Source organism: Telopea speciosissima, unplaced genomic scaffold (genome assembly GCF_018873765.1).
Source record: "Telopea speciosissima isolate NSW1024214 ecotype Mountain lineage unplaced genomic scaffold, Tspe_v1 Tspe_v1.0015, whole genome shotgun sequence".
NCBI lineage: Eukaryota > Viridiplantae > Streptophyta > Magnoliopsida > Proteales > Proteaceae > Telopea > Telopea speciosissima.
The window spans coordinates 696,444-713,072 of record NW_025317351.1 but is presented as its reverse complement, the minus strand read 5'-3'; positions in this window follow the sequence as shown (position 1 = coordinate 713,072).

The window sequence follows — 16,629 nt, the reverse complement described above, 5'->3', positions numbered from 1 at the left end:
TCAAGTGTTAGGGTCAGAAGGCAGTCTAAGGTCTAACCAAGGGTCTAGGGGCATTTCTGTCCAAAAATATTGGACCGGATTCAGAGGGGAGAATTGGGGTCTTGTTCCTAATGGTCAGATCTTGACATGCATGGGCTTAATTTCATGGTTTCACCTAATTCTAAGGTGGGTCCATTTAATTGAGGGTCCAATTTCATGATTTATTCCAAAATTGAAAAATCAATTTGAGGGGTTTAATAAATTAACCCAAATTGATTATCAAGGGTTTGTTAATTGAGTAAATCAGCAGAGAATTGGGTTTCTAAGCTGAAATTCTCAAGTCATAGTTACATCTGAACCATTCTTTGGTTCAAAACAAGGCTTAAATACTGAAATTAATTTAATAAACCTAAGATTTCTAAGCTTTAATGGCTGATTAGGGTTTAGGAGTTAATTAGGATTGAGATTAGAGAAGAACAAGATGGGGAACAGCAAAAATTAGGGGTTTTGGTTAATTTAATTCAAAATCATTAACCAATTTGAGAAATTGATCAAATTAACCTAATTCACTATGCTAGGGTTCATTAGGTTTCATGTTTCAATTTGTGATTTGAGGTACGCAGAGAATTATACAACTTAATTCAAGATTTGATCCTCAATTGGGTCTAATTAAAAAGGTTAGGGATGGGTCTTAGCTTATTAAACCAATAGGTTGAGCTTTAATGGAAGAATTTGTTATAAAGATCAATTAGGGATAGAGAAATTAGGAGAAGAAGATGGGTACAGCAGGAATTTCTGCTTACCTGAGTACAGCAATGAGAAGAGGTGAAGGCAGCCTTGATTTATGCAGCTAAGTTGTCAATGGAGGTCCCAAAACTTCAATTTCAGGTGTAGGAACCAAGCCCCATGCAAAGCCCTCACTTTCCCTTCTTCTTCTCCTCTTTTCTTCTCTTCTTTTTCTTCTCCTTAGGTTGGATCAATTTTCCTCTCTTTTGATTTTGTGAATTGTGAATAATAAAGATAGATTGATATATATATATATGTGTAGTGGATTGACTAAGGGCTGTTTGGTTTTAATACAACAAAAATCAGTTTCCTAAAATTAATTCCTAAAACTAATTTTAACCAGAATTTCGTACTTATTACATTAATCTAACCATAGAGTGATGTCATATGACATAATGGGTAATCCGAATACGGGTAAATGTTAGGAACAGGATTCCCCACTGGGGATGTGGGTCCAACAGAGGTAAATTTACTAAAATACCCCTATAACTCTAAACGGTCAGAACGATACCCTATAAAATACAAATAAATTGTACTTACAATGGGTTTAATTAATGGAGGGGTTCTACATGTTGTCTAGCTAGTAGATACGACACAGGTAGCTTAGGTGCAGGGTTCCATTGGGGTTCTCTGACTCTAGAAGGGCGAGGTAGTTGGCTGTTCGAAATGCCCTCTATAGACGAGTCATGAGATTAGTCGAAATTTCTTAATTGAGACAGTCCAACACATAGAGACTAGCTTGGGCAATGAACCAGAACCTGAAACCACTCAAGTTCCGAAAGTTTTTTTTTTTTTTTTTTTTTTTTTGGGTTTCACAAAAGGAATCTAAGGAGATGGACTTCCAACTCTAGATCTTTTGATGTGATTTGGAAAGCCATCTCCATCGATGTGTCCTCCAAGCTCAGCTGTATCCGTCAGAGGCCCTTCTCGGACATCCCTAGGAATAGACACAATTTGACTTGTTGGGGCTTTGATATTGCCCTTTTGCGGTCCTCCTCATCTGCATAGGCTGGAGGATCGCCCCCCTCCCTTTTTTTTCTTTTTTCTCTCTCCCCTCCCCCTCCTTTTCTTCTCCCTCTTGTATATTGGTTCTCTGGTTCTTTCTTCCCTGCCCCCTCTTGGGGCTCGGTAATATAATTATTTGCCAAAAAATAAAAGAATAAAAAAAATCCATCCTTGCCTAGGGAGTCCAACGAATCATTAGTGGAAGTTGCAAAACCCAAGAACGATGCACTTGATGCAGCCGTCTACCCTCCTAGTTTCTCTAACATGACACATATTGTCAAGGAATCTCTGACCCATGACCTCCAGCCTAAAACATTGTTAGAATCACCCTAGCTTACCACATGAGTAGAATTAAGCATCTTCATTATTATAGCTAAATAGAAGTTAATCATTGTTATAAAGACACAGCTCCAGCCTTATTTGGTCACATTTGCCTTGGAAAAGAGTAATGGCCATAAAAACTCTCATTTTTTTCAGCCCTTTCTACACCTTCAAAAATGATATTTCAAAAATCTGATCCTTCCTATATTGTTTCTAATGAACAAAGAAAAAGAGAGGGAGAAGAGAAAATAGAGTTGATTTGAAAGGGAGCAAACAGAAAACTGTCAATGGAAAATATTTATATAGAGGAGGTGATATCAAAGATACAAATCAACTGTAGTTTAGTATGACTCATGTACGTAAGCTGCATAATCACCACGCACAATTTTACATACACCTTGCTAGGCCAACTAAGGACTTTAATCTTGAATTAATTCTAAAAGCCCCATCAAGTTTCACACATATAACGAAATGCGTAAAGATTAGGTTATGATCTTCACTTCAAAATAGCGCAAATTAGAATGTGCACTGCGAGGAAATGACTTAAAAATAAAGAAGAGAAAAGAAGAAGGAAGAAATTCAATTGTGGAGGCGATCAAAAAACCTGGTTGTCGCACGGTCGCACCCACCAAAGGGGGGGGGGGAGGAGCAAAACTGCAAACCCAATTGGAAGTGGTGCCAATAACTGTAAATCCAAAGCAAAAGTTCTCAATTAGAACGTTTTCCATGTGGGTTAACAAGAGAATTGAGAATGATTTCTATATCTCTTCTAATAACACTCTGTTTTCCAAGTAAAACAGGTGAACTTACAGGGACATGGGAGTCTCTGGCACTTCTCTTGGGATCAGTAGCAGAGAAAACAGTGTAAACAAGGACGAAGGTGCCAATAATTTGAGCTGCCAAACCCAGATATCATAGTTATGTCCTGGATGATAAGAGAAAATTTGAGCAGCGGTCATGAGGTGCCAAGCGTCGAGCAGGAAATAAAAAGAATACAAAAAAATTAAAAACAAATAAGAAGATAGTGATGAGTTTGATTACAGTGCATTGCCGTACTCTCCTTGGCCAATTCTACTATTTTCTGGACACAAATTTGAGCCCATATATTTGGATTTTCAATCTCTGATCTGTTGTGCAAGTAAACCAATGTATTAACCACAGTCCACTACATTATTTTTTTTAATCTTTGGAGGAATGGAAAGAAAAAAGTTCCATCAGAAAAATGCATAATGAATCAAGAATAGGATAATGAAGGACCTCATTTTTGGAGTTAAACATGTATGGTTGCTTATTATTACCGAGTCAATAGTGTGCAATCTTTTTTTTCTCGTCTTGGCCTAAGGTAGCTCAGGCTGAGATCACTGCCAACACCCACACCACCCCTTGCTTCACATCTAACTACTCCATCAACCCAATTGTGATCTGGCTCCCCCCTTTCACCATCATCCACAAGATTTATATCTGGTTCGCAGTTATCCAGTGTGGCATGCACAATCTGTGCAAAGTATAAATCCTTCAATCAAAAGAAATTCATGATTGACGAACCCAATTAAATTTAATATAGCCAAAATTTTGACATGTACAAACAGAAGCTTAAATTGGAAGTATATTCACAAGTAGAGAGACTTGATTATCAGATTCGCATATATAAATGAATACGCCTGCGTTAGCGTTTACAAACTGTTGATCCTATGTAACTACCATTACATGTGTTAGCGTTTACAAACTGTTGATCCTATGCAACTACCATTACATGTGTTAGCGTTTGACGCAGATAATGTTAAATGGATACATATCAAACTGAATGATCTCCTAGAACTAAATGCAGTCTGCAGACACACCCAAACTACGTCAATCGTGCATCAATATGAGTAAACATGTCAAAAATCTAACAAGAGTGTGAAGTCTTGGAATGCCAGCCCTAGACACAAGATATGAGCAACCATGCCCCCCCCCCCTCAACACACGCAGAAATTCTCTCTTATAGCATATATTTCAGAAGAAAATCCCCAAATTTGATGAGTTATAGAATATAATAATTTATTGGTTGCAAAAGATGCAACCAACTTGGTTCTTCAAAATAACATTAAATCTAAGAGATAATTTACTTATAAAATATTGTTCATAAGGACTCTTCTATGTAGAAAAATCCTATCCCTTCTTAATTGACCGGGACTGCAAACTACCAAAACAAAATGGTCCAACACCCAGTTCAGTTTAAAAAAATATTGTTATCAAAGAGAAATTCATTTTTGGGTCAGCAGAAATGAGGCACACCGCACACCAAATTAAGACGAAAATCAGAAAGGAGATCAAATTCATACCTGTTGTGAATGCAAGGTCACAGATGCCAAAGAAATTGCATGAGCCAGAATCAACAATGACCCAACAGTTGCCTTCGCAACAGAACCCATAGATGGAAGCTTCTCCAGTGTCATTGCCATCAAATCAAACAGTGGTGGAGCATCACCAATCTACAAGAAGCCAACTCTTTCAAGCACCTTTGTTCAAGATACTTAGCAATCTGCAGTAAAGAAAAGGAAACCAAAATAACCTCCAAGTAGAAGCCATTGATACGCAAATAATGAAAGAAGGTTTATGTTGAAAGAAGGGAGTACCTTCGGAATTCGGAGGGGGTTCTTGGCAGCATATTCACACAATTTAATAATTTTCTGTTCATTTGGAGCACCGTTCTACAAAATTACACAGCAAGACATCATTATCCTGGATGTTAAAAAGATAAGTAGGACTACTCTGATTTTATAAGATCATGTAACAAGAAGATAGATGCGTCTATCTCAAATAAGGATACAAGACATCCAACATGACAACCCTACAAACTAGATAGGAAAACACATCTGTATATGTACTCTCTCTCTCTCTCTCTATTATTTGGTAAAGTCAGTGTTTCTATCACAAAATCATGTGGCACCTTTGAATTCAGAAGATCTCAGAACAAACCTCCCTCAGCCACTTAGCTGCAGATATTTCAACCTCGCCTAAGCTACCACATCAGTTGGATTAATTATCCTACATCAAAGGAAAAGGAAAGTAAAAATATAAGAGGAAATTGAGATTCCTTTTTCTTTTGCAAAAGGAAATCAGAATCACTTGTATGTCTTGTATTAATTCAGATTATTGAGAAGCATGACTTTGAAACTACCGTATCAGTATGGAAAAAAATGGGTAAAATAGTAAAAAAAATAATATATATTTTTTAAACTATTTTACCTACTTCTCAACAGCAGTGCACAAATACTGGAGGACCTTATTTTTATTGTTGAGAAGCATGATTTTGAAACTACCGTGGCTGCGCTTGTTGCTCTCCACTGGTGCTGCTAATGAACAAAAGCCAAAGTCAATAGAAAGAAATGTTTCTGTTAAGAAAAAGTTTGACAGGAATGTACTATGTTACCTGAGTACATGAAACTTTCTTTCTTTTTTTACAATTCTGATTTTTCCTTTTTTTTAAGCTGTCGCTTTCCCCCACTGTGCTCCTTTCTTCCTCCCAGCCATATGCAACATTTAGCTGCTGTTGCAACTGGAAGTGGTGTATACAAATCATCCATAAAAGTAAGGGTAAATTACATGTAAGGTGCCCAATATTTGATTAAAGTACCTATGAGGTACCTCAAGTTTTAAAAGGAATGTTTGGGGTTCTTTGCCCAAATTGAATATTTTCCCAAATTTGCCCTTTTAACATTTCACCCACTCCCATCTCTACCCTCTGTGCTCCCACCCTTCTGTTACGAATCGATCTCACTGTCTCTCTTCCTTTCCCTCTCTCACTCTGCAACTTGGAACGGTGCTGCATATCAGGATTGCAACCAACACATAAGCCCTCTCTTCTCCATGACATGTTGAGAATAAAGTAAGGCCATAGAGATCTTCGAATGGGGATATAGACATACAGTAACAACAAAACAGTAAGCAGAACATCCCTCTAACGTTTATTTGACAGAAAAACCAGATGTGCATGCTTTGGCTTGATATCACAGACGATGGCATGGTACTTTGTTGACGACCAAGATGCCTAACTCCAACACTTACTTAATTCTGCATTCTCCCCCTACATAATCAGTCAGTAAAATACGAAGTATAACTACTCAAAATCCTGAAAATCGAAAAGCGGAGAGAAGATGTGATTATATTAAAGCCCTCTGCTCAAATACCTCAGGAAAACAAAAGCATCCCCCGCAACCATTCTCTTAGAAGTGACAAACGTACTCCATCCCGTTGTAAGCAAATGCCTGCGGGGTTGACCTGGTACATTCAATTTGAAAGAGGTAGAACTCCTCAGTCATTTACATGTTCGCATACCACCATGTTTAATACTATTTGGAATGGAAAGTGTAGCTTTGATTTGTTTGACAATGTATCTGAAATAACTTGGACATCAATAACTATAACCAACCAAAATGTAATTTTTCAATAAAAGAAAACAGAAAAACGCAACTGAAGGTACCTCTGAATATGTGCTTAAATCGCCACTTGTAACCATGAAGATCCTTTGCAATCAATTCCTGGGTTGGAGTTGACTGGTTCATATCCTCCAAGAAAGAAAACCACTAAAGGAAGTGAAGTACAAAGAAACAACAAAGTAGAATGAGAAATACCAATGGAGGAACGCATATGTTTCAACCTTGCCTCAGCTACCTCGTCAGTTAGATTAATCATCCTACATCAAAGGAAAAGGAAAGTAAATACATAAGAGGAAAGAGAGATTCCTTTTTCTTTTGTAAAAAGATGTCAGAGTCACTTTTATGTCTTGTTTGTAATTCAGATTCTTGGTTCATTTGGTGAAGCAATCACGAAGTCCTACAGAAAGAGATAATGTGCACAAATGAAGGTTCAACCCATTTACTTGATTCACAATATGATCCACCTAGCTTCAAGCTCTGAAATTTTCATAAGCAATAAATGCTCCCTTTCAAACGCAGCTGTTTCAACCTGTCAATTGAGAAAATATAGAATAATTTGCACTTAACTTGCCTTGAAATGAGACATACATTGTCACACCCCGGCCCGGTTAATAAGGGCCAAGTGTGACTGGATGTCTCAGACACCCAATCAATCCCACCAGGATCGCAAATGCAGTGTTCTTTTCGCAATCTCATTCACAAATATCAGAACTAGATGCAGCGGAAGCAATAATAGAGCAGTAAAACAGTAAATAAGGAAAGACTAGTGATAGTATTATATTCAAAAGGAGTTGTATGTACATCGTTTACATTAATACCCAAAAAGAGATAAGATAAGCTAAAAAACCAACAGGTTAGTAACTATAGCTATACAAAAGTGTTATAAACCAAAAAGGAAGAAGAGTAGCCTGGTCAGCCCGGACATTCAGGAGAACGCGCAGTCATCGCAGGAGCACGCAGCATCGTGTTCAATAAGGACAGGAGTATCAACTCCAGCAATAGGAAAAGCATCCTGAGAAGGAACAATCCCTATAGAACCAGCAACGGTAACGGCAGTAGTATCATCTGGAAAAAAAAGGACGTCCACTAGGGTGAGCTCTCAACTGAGCCTAGTAAGGGGTGGGGGAAACATACATACACAGTAAATCATGATGCATGTCCTAACTAGTATGCTCCTAGCACAGTTACTAAGTCTCATGAGGTATAAGTACTACTACTAGTGGTAGATGCTAACCACGGTCTCGGAACTAACCCTTCGGTCACCCGAGCGAAACCATTCTACCACGGTGAGGACCCGCCAGTTCCGGAACTAACACATCGGACCCCGACAGACCCCCAAATGACCAACCCTACCTGTTTATTCCCACAGCGGAATTAGGGACCCGCTAACATGGGACAGAAGATGGCATCCCGGAACTAACACATCGGTCTCTGCCACGGGTTGTCCAACACCTTTCCCCCTGTTGGTAAGGGGCACAGTACTAGGTAATGAATATCAACCTAGCCCAGTGCAGTCTAAACATGATGAGGTAAGCATGATCTGAGTTATAAATTACCGAATTCCATCATCATAAATTCACGTCATATAAATAATCAATGCAAATGCAATGCAGTATGTCTTTGTGCAACCTATTTTACATGCAGTCTAATGCATTAAATAAAAGCTAGAAATCTACATGCTCCAGGTATAGAGGTAATGATGCATGAGCATGGCATTCAGCATAAAGTTGAAATTAACGTGATAAACACGCAGGAAATTAAGGTCGAATCTCCTTACTTGATGAGTAGTCTATCTCTAGTCAGTTAACCCAATAAGTATCCAAGAAGAAATCAAAGCACAGAGACAGACCTAGTATATATATAAAATCAGCATGTATCGATTCCATTTGCAGCTTGGTCTTTTCCCAGCAAAACAGGGCAGCAGGGGGGCATCAAAATGTCAGCCAGATTCAGAGATTACCAGGGCCGTTCGACCGGCCTTGGTCTGCAACTCCATCCGGGAGTTTGTCCGAATTTGGGGCTTTTGCTCCTAGAGGTCAGATTGTCACAGGCAAGACCTAATTTTGGGTTTTTAAGTCCTAATAGAAGTGGGTAGGTCTGTATGGGGTTTCAATTTGATGATTTGTTTCCTAATTCTGGAAATTCACCAATTAATCCCCAATTTCATGAGGTTAGGCTGATTAATTGATAAATAGAACAGCAATAGAGCTGAACAGAGGTACTGCCATGAAGATTTAGGTCTAACTGAACATAAACAGCAGCAAAACAGCATTATAAATGGCAAAACTCATAAAAGTTAAGCTCAATTTAGAGTTTAATGGCTGCCTTTTACTTGGACAGCACATAGGTTGAGCAAGAATGGAATTAGGGTAGGTTTAGAGCAGATTTAGAAGGAATTTAGAGGAGTAGAAGGCAATTACAGCAAGGAATTCACTGAGACTTACCCGAAATTGACACTTGCAGCCTTCTAATGGTAGATTTCAGCTCAATTTCAGGTGGAGAGATGAATTTCGGGTATAAGCTCTCTCCTTCCTTCCTTCTCTTCCCTTCTTTCTCTTCTTTCTCGTTTTTTCCTTGCTTCTCCAAGAGAAAATTCGATTCTGCCTCTCTAACTCAGATTTGTGAATAGTGATAGATTTTAATGGGTTTTGATATATATAGATTTCACTTAACAACTAAGGGGCAGTTTGGTCAATTGGTCTATAAATTAGATTTAAACCTGTATTTTAGTATTTAAAGCCATAATCTAATCACCGGGTGATGTCATGCAACATCAAGGGTGATCCGGACACGGGTAAATGTCCCAGACAGTGTTCTTCACTGGGAAAGTGGGTCCCACAGGGGCAAATTTACAGAGACACCCCCTCTAATCCTAATCGGTCGTACAAAACACTGATATAAATATAAATAAATAACACTTACTATAATTTTAATTGAGGGAGAGCCTTTGCATGGCCTCCAGAGAGCAGATCCGGCACAGGTAACTCCGGTGCGGGGTTTCACGGGGGTCCTCTGACTCCAACAGAGCAAGCTCAGAAGAATCCCTGGAGTCCTCCATAGGAGTGTCGAGAGATTCGTCTGTATCCTCGACCGATATAGTCCATAGCATCGATGCTACCATAAACTGAGAGTTGGAACCTGAAATCACACAAGTTCTAAAAGTTCAAATTTATTCGGAAATTTGATCGGGTTTCACACTCCACCCCCCTTATAAAAATTTCGTCCTCGAAATTGACGTACCTGGAAGATTGAAGAGATAAGGGTATCTCTCTCGCATTGAATCTTCTCTTTCCCAAGACGCCTCAGCTTCAGAGTGGTTACTCCACCTTACTTTCACAAAAGAGATAGTTCGATTCCTCAAATTATGCTCTCTTCTGTCGACAATCTCTTCAGGTACTTCATCATAAGCCAGATCAACAATCAACTCAGGTGGTTGTTGGGGCAGCAGATGAGATGAGTCAAGGATGTATTGTCTCAACATAGAGACATGGAATACACCGTGTACACCGGCAAGTGATGGGGGCAGTGCAAGCTGATAGGCCACTGCACCAACTCTGGCTATAATCTCATATGGACCGATGTATCGAGGGTTCAACTTTCCTCTCTTCGCAAATCTCACAACACCCTTAACTGGAGATACTTTCAGGAATGCCTTCTCACCAACTTTGAACTGGATATGCTGTCTTCTTCTATCTGCATAAGTCTTCTGTCTAGACTATGCAGCCTTGATCTTCTCTCTTATCAAGTCAACTTGCTCACATGTTCTCTGAATCAATTTAAGACCCAACATACGTCGCTCTCCAACTTCATCCTAACACAGCGGAGTGCGACATGTCTTTCCATATAGGGCTTTGAACGGAGTCATATCAATGGATGCATGGTAGCTATTGTTATAAGCAAACTCAACCAAGGACAAGTGTTCATCCCAACTGCCACTCATCTCAAGAGCACATGCCCTAAGCATATCCTCTAAGGTCTGGATTGTCCTCTCAGACTGTCCATCCGTCTCAGGATGATGTGCTGAACTGTGGCTCAATTCTGTACCCATAGCCTTCTGCAAACTTCTCCAGAATCTAGAGGTGAACCTGGGATCTCTGTCAGATACTATGTTCACTGGTACCCCATGAAGTCTGATAATGTTATCCACATAAAGCTTAGCCAACTGATCCACGGAATGAGTAATCTTCATGGGAATGAAATGGGCTGTCTTGGTCAATCTGTCTACAATTACCCAGATTGTATCCATTCCCTTCCTAGTGCGAGGAAGGCCAGTGACAAAATCCATAGTTATATCCTCCCATTTCCACTCTAGAATGGCTAAAGGCTGCAAAAGTCCCTGAGGTTTGTGTCTGACAGCCTTTACTTGCTGACAAGTAGAGCATTTAGAAACATAGACTGCCACATCATGCTTCATCCCATGCTACCACAAATACTGCTTCAAATCTCGATACATCTTTGTACCACCTGGATGTACAGTGTAAGGAGATCGATGGGCCTCTTTCAAGATCATTTCCTTTAACCGAGTGTCGTGCACACACACGATCTGTCTCTCGAACATTAGAACTCCATTAGTCATCACCGTGAAGTCTCGTATCCTTATGTGTTCCGGCTCGAATGTTACTCACAATGTGTTGGAACTCTTCATCGAAGATCAGGCTAATATGATTTGAGCCCGATGATGGTCGTTACCATTATCATCAACTCAAATCTTGAGTCTCTCCAAATATGAGTTCCACATCCATGGCACTCAGATCCTTGAGAACTTTCATCTTTAATGAATACCCTTCCAGTATCCCAATCTACAGATTTCCTGCTAAGTGCATCTGCCACCACATTGGCTTTCCCTGGGTGATATGAAATATCGAACTCATAGTCATTGATGAGTTCCAACCATCTTCTCTGTCTCGTATTTAACTCCTTCTGAGTAAAGAAGTATTTCAGACTCTTATGGTCAGTGAAGATCTCAATTCTCTCACCATACAAGTAATGTCTCCACAACTTCAGTGCAAAGACAACTGCAGCCAATTCCAGGTTATGTGTAGGGTAGTTCTTCTCATGGTCCTTCAACTGTCTTGAACCATAGGCAATGACTTTCCCATTCTGCATCAATACACAGCCTAAACCTGACTTGGAAGCATCAGTATACACCACCACCCCCTCAGTTCCTTCAGGAAGGACTAGAACTGGGGTTGTTACCAATCTTTTCTTCAACTCTTGAAAGTTGTTCTCACAGTCTTCATTCCATTCAAACTTAGCACTTTTCCTGGTAAGCTGCGTTATAGGCATAGCTATTTTGGAAAAATTCTCTATGAACCTCCTGTAGTAACCAGCTAAACCCAGGAAACTCTTGATCTCAGTTACTGTCTTGGGACTCTCCCAATTTACTACAGCTTCAACCTTCCCAGGGTCTACTTCAATCCCTCTGGCTGAAATTATATGGCCTAGAACCCAACCTGAGGCAACCAAAATTCACATTTGCTGAATTTTGCATACAGTTGTTTCTCTCTCAATCTCTGTAGAACAAACCTCAAGTGCTGGGCATGTTCCTCTTCATTCTTGGAGTAAATCAAGATGTCATCAATGAAGACTATCACAAACTTGTCTAGGACCTCGTGGAATACTCTGTTCATTAAGGCCATAAAGGCTGCTGGGGCATTAGTAAGCCCAAAAGATATAACTAGGAACTCATAGTGTCCATATCGAGTTCTGAAAGCTGTCATGCTACTGTCAGCTTCCTTAATTCGAAGCTGATGGTACGCTGATCTGAGATTTATCTTCGAAAAGACTTGGGCACCCTAAAGCTGATCAAATAGATCATCAATCCTTGGCAAAGGATATTTATTCTTGATTATCAGCTTATTCAGCTCTCTATAATCAATGCACATTCGCATTGAGCCGTCTTTCTTCTTCACAAATAAGACTGGAGCACCACAAGGAGAGATACTCGGTCTTATAAACCCTTTCTTTAATAAGTCTTGAAGCTGAGTTTGCAATTCTTTCAGTTCACTCGGCGCCATTCTGTAAGGTGCTTCAGATACTGGCGCCGCTCTAGGTATCAAATCAATCACAAACTCATTCTCTCTAGGTGGAGGCAAACTTGTCAAATCATCTGGGAAGACATCAGGGAATTCCTCTACAACAGGAATTTCTGACATAGGCCTAACCTGTGTCCTGATATCCATCACCGACAAAAGGTATCCTAGGCATCCTTTGTTTAGCAACTTCTTCATTTTCAGGGCTGAAATCACCATCTTTCTTGGTTTCTTCTTCTTGCCTCCCAGAAAAACAAAACCCTCCTCGCCTGTAGGTTGGAACACTATCTTCCTTTCAGCATAGAGTACACTAGCCTTATGTGCCGCCCGCCAATCCATCCCCAATATGACATCAAAGTCAATCGTACAAAGTTGGATTAGGTGAGCATTCATATTTCTGCCTGCAATTGTCACAGCACATAGCTCATATAGTGTATCCAAATCTATCCTCGACCCTGTAGGTGTACTAACTGCTAGACCCTCTTCTAGACTCTTGGGTGATACACCAGTCCTCTTAGCAAATGTCGGTGACACAAAGGAGTGCATTGCTCCAGTATCAAATAAAGTGTATGCAGGGGTAGAGCAGATGAGAATAGTACCTATACGCCATGATCAAATGATTATGTATGCATGATACTATTCAATTAAAAGCTTATTTAATTATGAGTTTTGAAGAATACCCGTCACCACATTCTGACTAGCCTCGGCTTCACTGGTGGTTACAGAATAGACTCGTCCTTGAGGCTTGCTATTAGGCTGAGGAGGAGGGTACATAGGCTTCCTGTATTGACATGACCAAGAGGTATGCCCAACTTGGCCACATGTGAAGCATTTCTTGGTCAATGCACTAGTTGGAGCTGCTGTCTCTGTTGCCTTGGTACTGAGGTTGGCATACACCGATCCAGAAGCTATTGACTCAGACTGAGTCTTCTGTGGAAAGGATGGTGCTGCAGTAGATCTAGAAGGCTTGCTGAATTTGCTGTATCCCTTATCATAGAACGGGGCTATCCGCTTGCCAATTGACTGACCAACATGATAAGCATCCCTTTGTTTATCCTCTACCTTCTTCGCAGTCTGCACAGCTTCAGAGTATCCTTGGGTTGGTCTGGTGGCCATTATTGAAGCAATCTACGGCCTCAGTCCATCTTCAAATTTCTAAGCCTTAGCTTCATCAGTACCCATGTGAGGAGGGGCAAAGAAGAACAGTTCTTCAAACTTCTGCTGGTATTCTAACACAGATTTAGGTCCCTGTGTCAAGTCAGCCAGTTCAACTTCTTTCCTCTTCTTCACACTAGTGGGGAAATAGTTCCCGAAGAAAGCTTGCTTGAATATGTCCCAAATTAAGACTGGATGGGCAGCTTGGAGAATAGGCTTGGTGGTTTCCCACCAGACCTCTGCTTCATACTAAAGTTTATACCTCGCACAAGTGAGCTTCTGCTGCTCATTGTAACCCAGAAATTCAAAAGCTTTCTCCATCTCCTTCACCCAGTTAACAGGCAATAGGGTGTCTTTGGTGATCCCAGCAAAGCAAAGGGGCTGCATCTTAAGAAATCTCTCCATCATGCGCCCATCAGTATCATTTTGTGGAGGAACAGGAGGGGGAGGAGCAGCAGTGGCTGCAGGGGCTGCTTGAATGTTCCTTATGGCTACCTGGAACTAATCACCCATGTCAGTGATCATCTGGTGCATTTGGTGCTGCTGTCCTTCCATTATAGTTCTTATAATGGAAGCAATGTCCTGAGTAGGCATGTCAAGAACAGGAACGGGAGGAGGATTGGGATTGGGCTGTGCACCCCCAACTGGAGGATCAATATGGGCAGGATTAGATGAGGAGGCTGCCTGTGCACGCCTCTCAGCAGTACGCCTCTGATAAGTAGCAGAAGGCCATGGATCCATAATGATCAGCTGAAAAGGGTAAACATCAAACTATAAGCACGGGTAACAGTTTGACATAATGAGCATAGAAGCTTAAAAGACAGTAGGAATAATGGAATAGGGTTTGTCATACTTAGCAGAATTAGATGAGACATTGTAGTATATCCGCCCATCTGTAAAAGATGGACTCGATGCGGGTGGTGTGGAATTGGAGATATCCAATCCTTCGTTCAATGATGTTGAAGTCCCTTGTCATTAAGGATTTACCATCATTCCAAAGGACCATTTGGAGATCTTTCTTCTCTGGTCAGGGACGACCACCACCACCACAGCAGTGATGACGCCTTGATCCTAACTTAGTTTAGGTTTCACCTTAAATTGTCTTCAGTTAATGCTAGTAGTGGTCTGCACTTCCTTTTGTATAACTTGTAAGGACTAGGTCCTGTGTAGTGTGTTAAACTGATGTACACAATCAGCCTAAGGGCTGAAATTTTGTAAAGATACATCAAGTACATAGATACATATTTACTTTTCTTTTCTTAATCTTACTTGAGTTTCACAATCAATTCCATTTTTTTACTTGGTAGCTTTTAGTTGAGATTTTTTTTTTTTTTTAAAATTTTAATTATCCCTAACTGAACTCACCTTCAGGTTAATGAGTCCAAGAGCTGCCATATTATGAATTTGACTGCGAAAAGAGTTAGAGCAATGTGCTCTGATACCACTTATATGTCACACCCAGGCCCGGTTAATAAGGGCCAAGTGTGACTGGATGTCTCAGACACCCAATCAATCCAACTAGGATCGCAAATGCAGTGTTATTTTTGCAATCTCATTCACAAATATCAGAATTAGATGCAACGGAAGCAATAATAGAGCAGTAAAACAGTAAATAAGGAAAGACTAGTGATAGTATTATATTCAAAAGGAGTTGTATGTACATCGTTTACATTGATACCCAAAAAGATATAAGATAAGCTAAAAAACCAATAGGTTAGTAACTATAGCTATACAAAAGTGTTATAAACCAAAAAGGAAGGAGAGTAGCCTGGTTAGCCCGGACGTTCAGGAGAACGCGCAGTCATCGTAGGAGCACGCAGCATCGTGTTCAATAAGGACAGGAGTATCAACTCCAGCAACAGGAAAAGCATCTTGAGAAGGAGCAATCCCCACAGAACAAGCAACGGTAACGGCAGTAGTATCATCTGGAAAAAAAAGGACGTCCACTGGGGTGAGCTCTCAACTGAGCCCAGTAAGGGGTGGGGGAAACATACATACACAGTAAATCATGATGCATGTCCTAACTAGTATGCTCCTAGCACAGTTACTAAGTCTCATGAGGTATAAGTACCATTACTAGTGGTAGATGCTAACCTCGGTCCCGGAACTAACCCTTCAGTCACCCGAGCGAAACCATTCTACCACGGTGAGGACCCGCCAGTTCCGGAACTAACACATTGGACCCCGACAGACCCAACTCTGCCTGTTTATTCCCACAGCGGAATTAGGGACCCGCTAACATGGGACAGAAGATGGCATCCCGGAACTAACACATCGGTCTCTCGCCACGGGTTGTCCAACACCTTTCCCCTTGTTGGTAAGGGGGCGCAGATCGGGTAATGAATATCAACCTAGCCCGGTCAGGTCTAAACATGATGAGGCAAGCATGATCTCGAGTTATAAATTACCGAATTCCATCATCATAAATTCACTTCATATAAATAATCAATGCAAATGCAATGCAGTATGTCTTTGTGCAACCTATTTTATATGCAGTCTAATGCATTAAATAAAAGCTAGAAAACTACATGCTCCAAGTATAGAGGTAATGATGCATGGGCATGGCATTCAGCATAAAGTTGAAATTATCGTGATAAACACGCAGGAAATTAAGGTCGAATCCCCTTACCTGATGAGTAGTCTATCTCTAGTCAGTTAACCCAACAAGTATCCAGCAAGACAGTCAAAGTACAGCAGAGACAGACCTAGTATATATATAAAATCAGCATGTATCAGATTCCATTTGCTAACTCAGATTTGTGAATAGTGATAGATTTTAATGGGTTTTGATATATATAGATTTCACTTAACAACTAAGGGGCAGTTTGGTCAATTGGTCTATAAATTAGATTTAAACCTGTATTTTAGTATTTAAAGCCATAATCTAATCACCGGATGATGTCATGCAACATCAAGGGTGATCCTACATG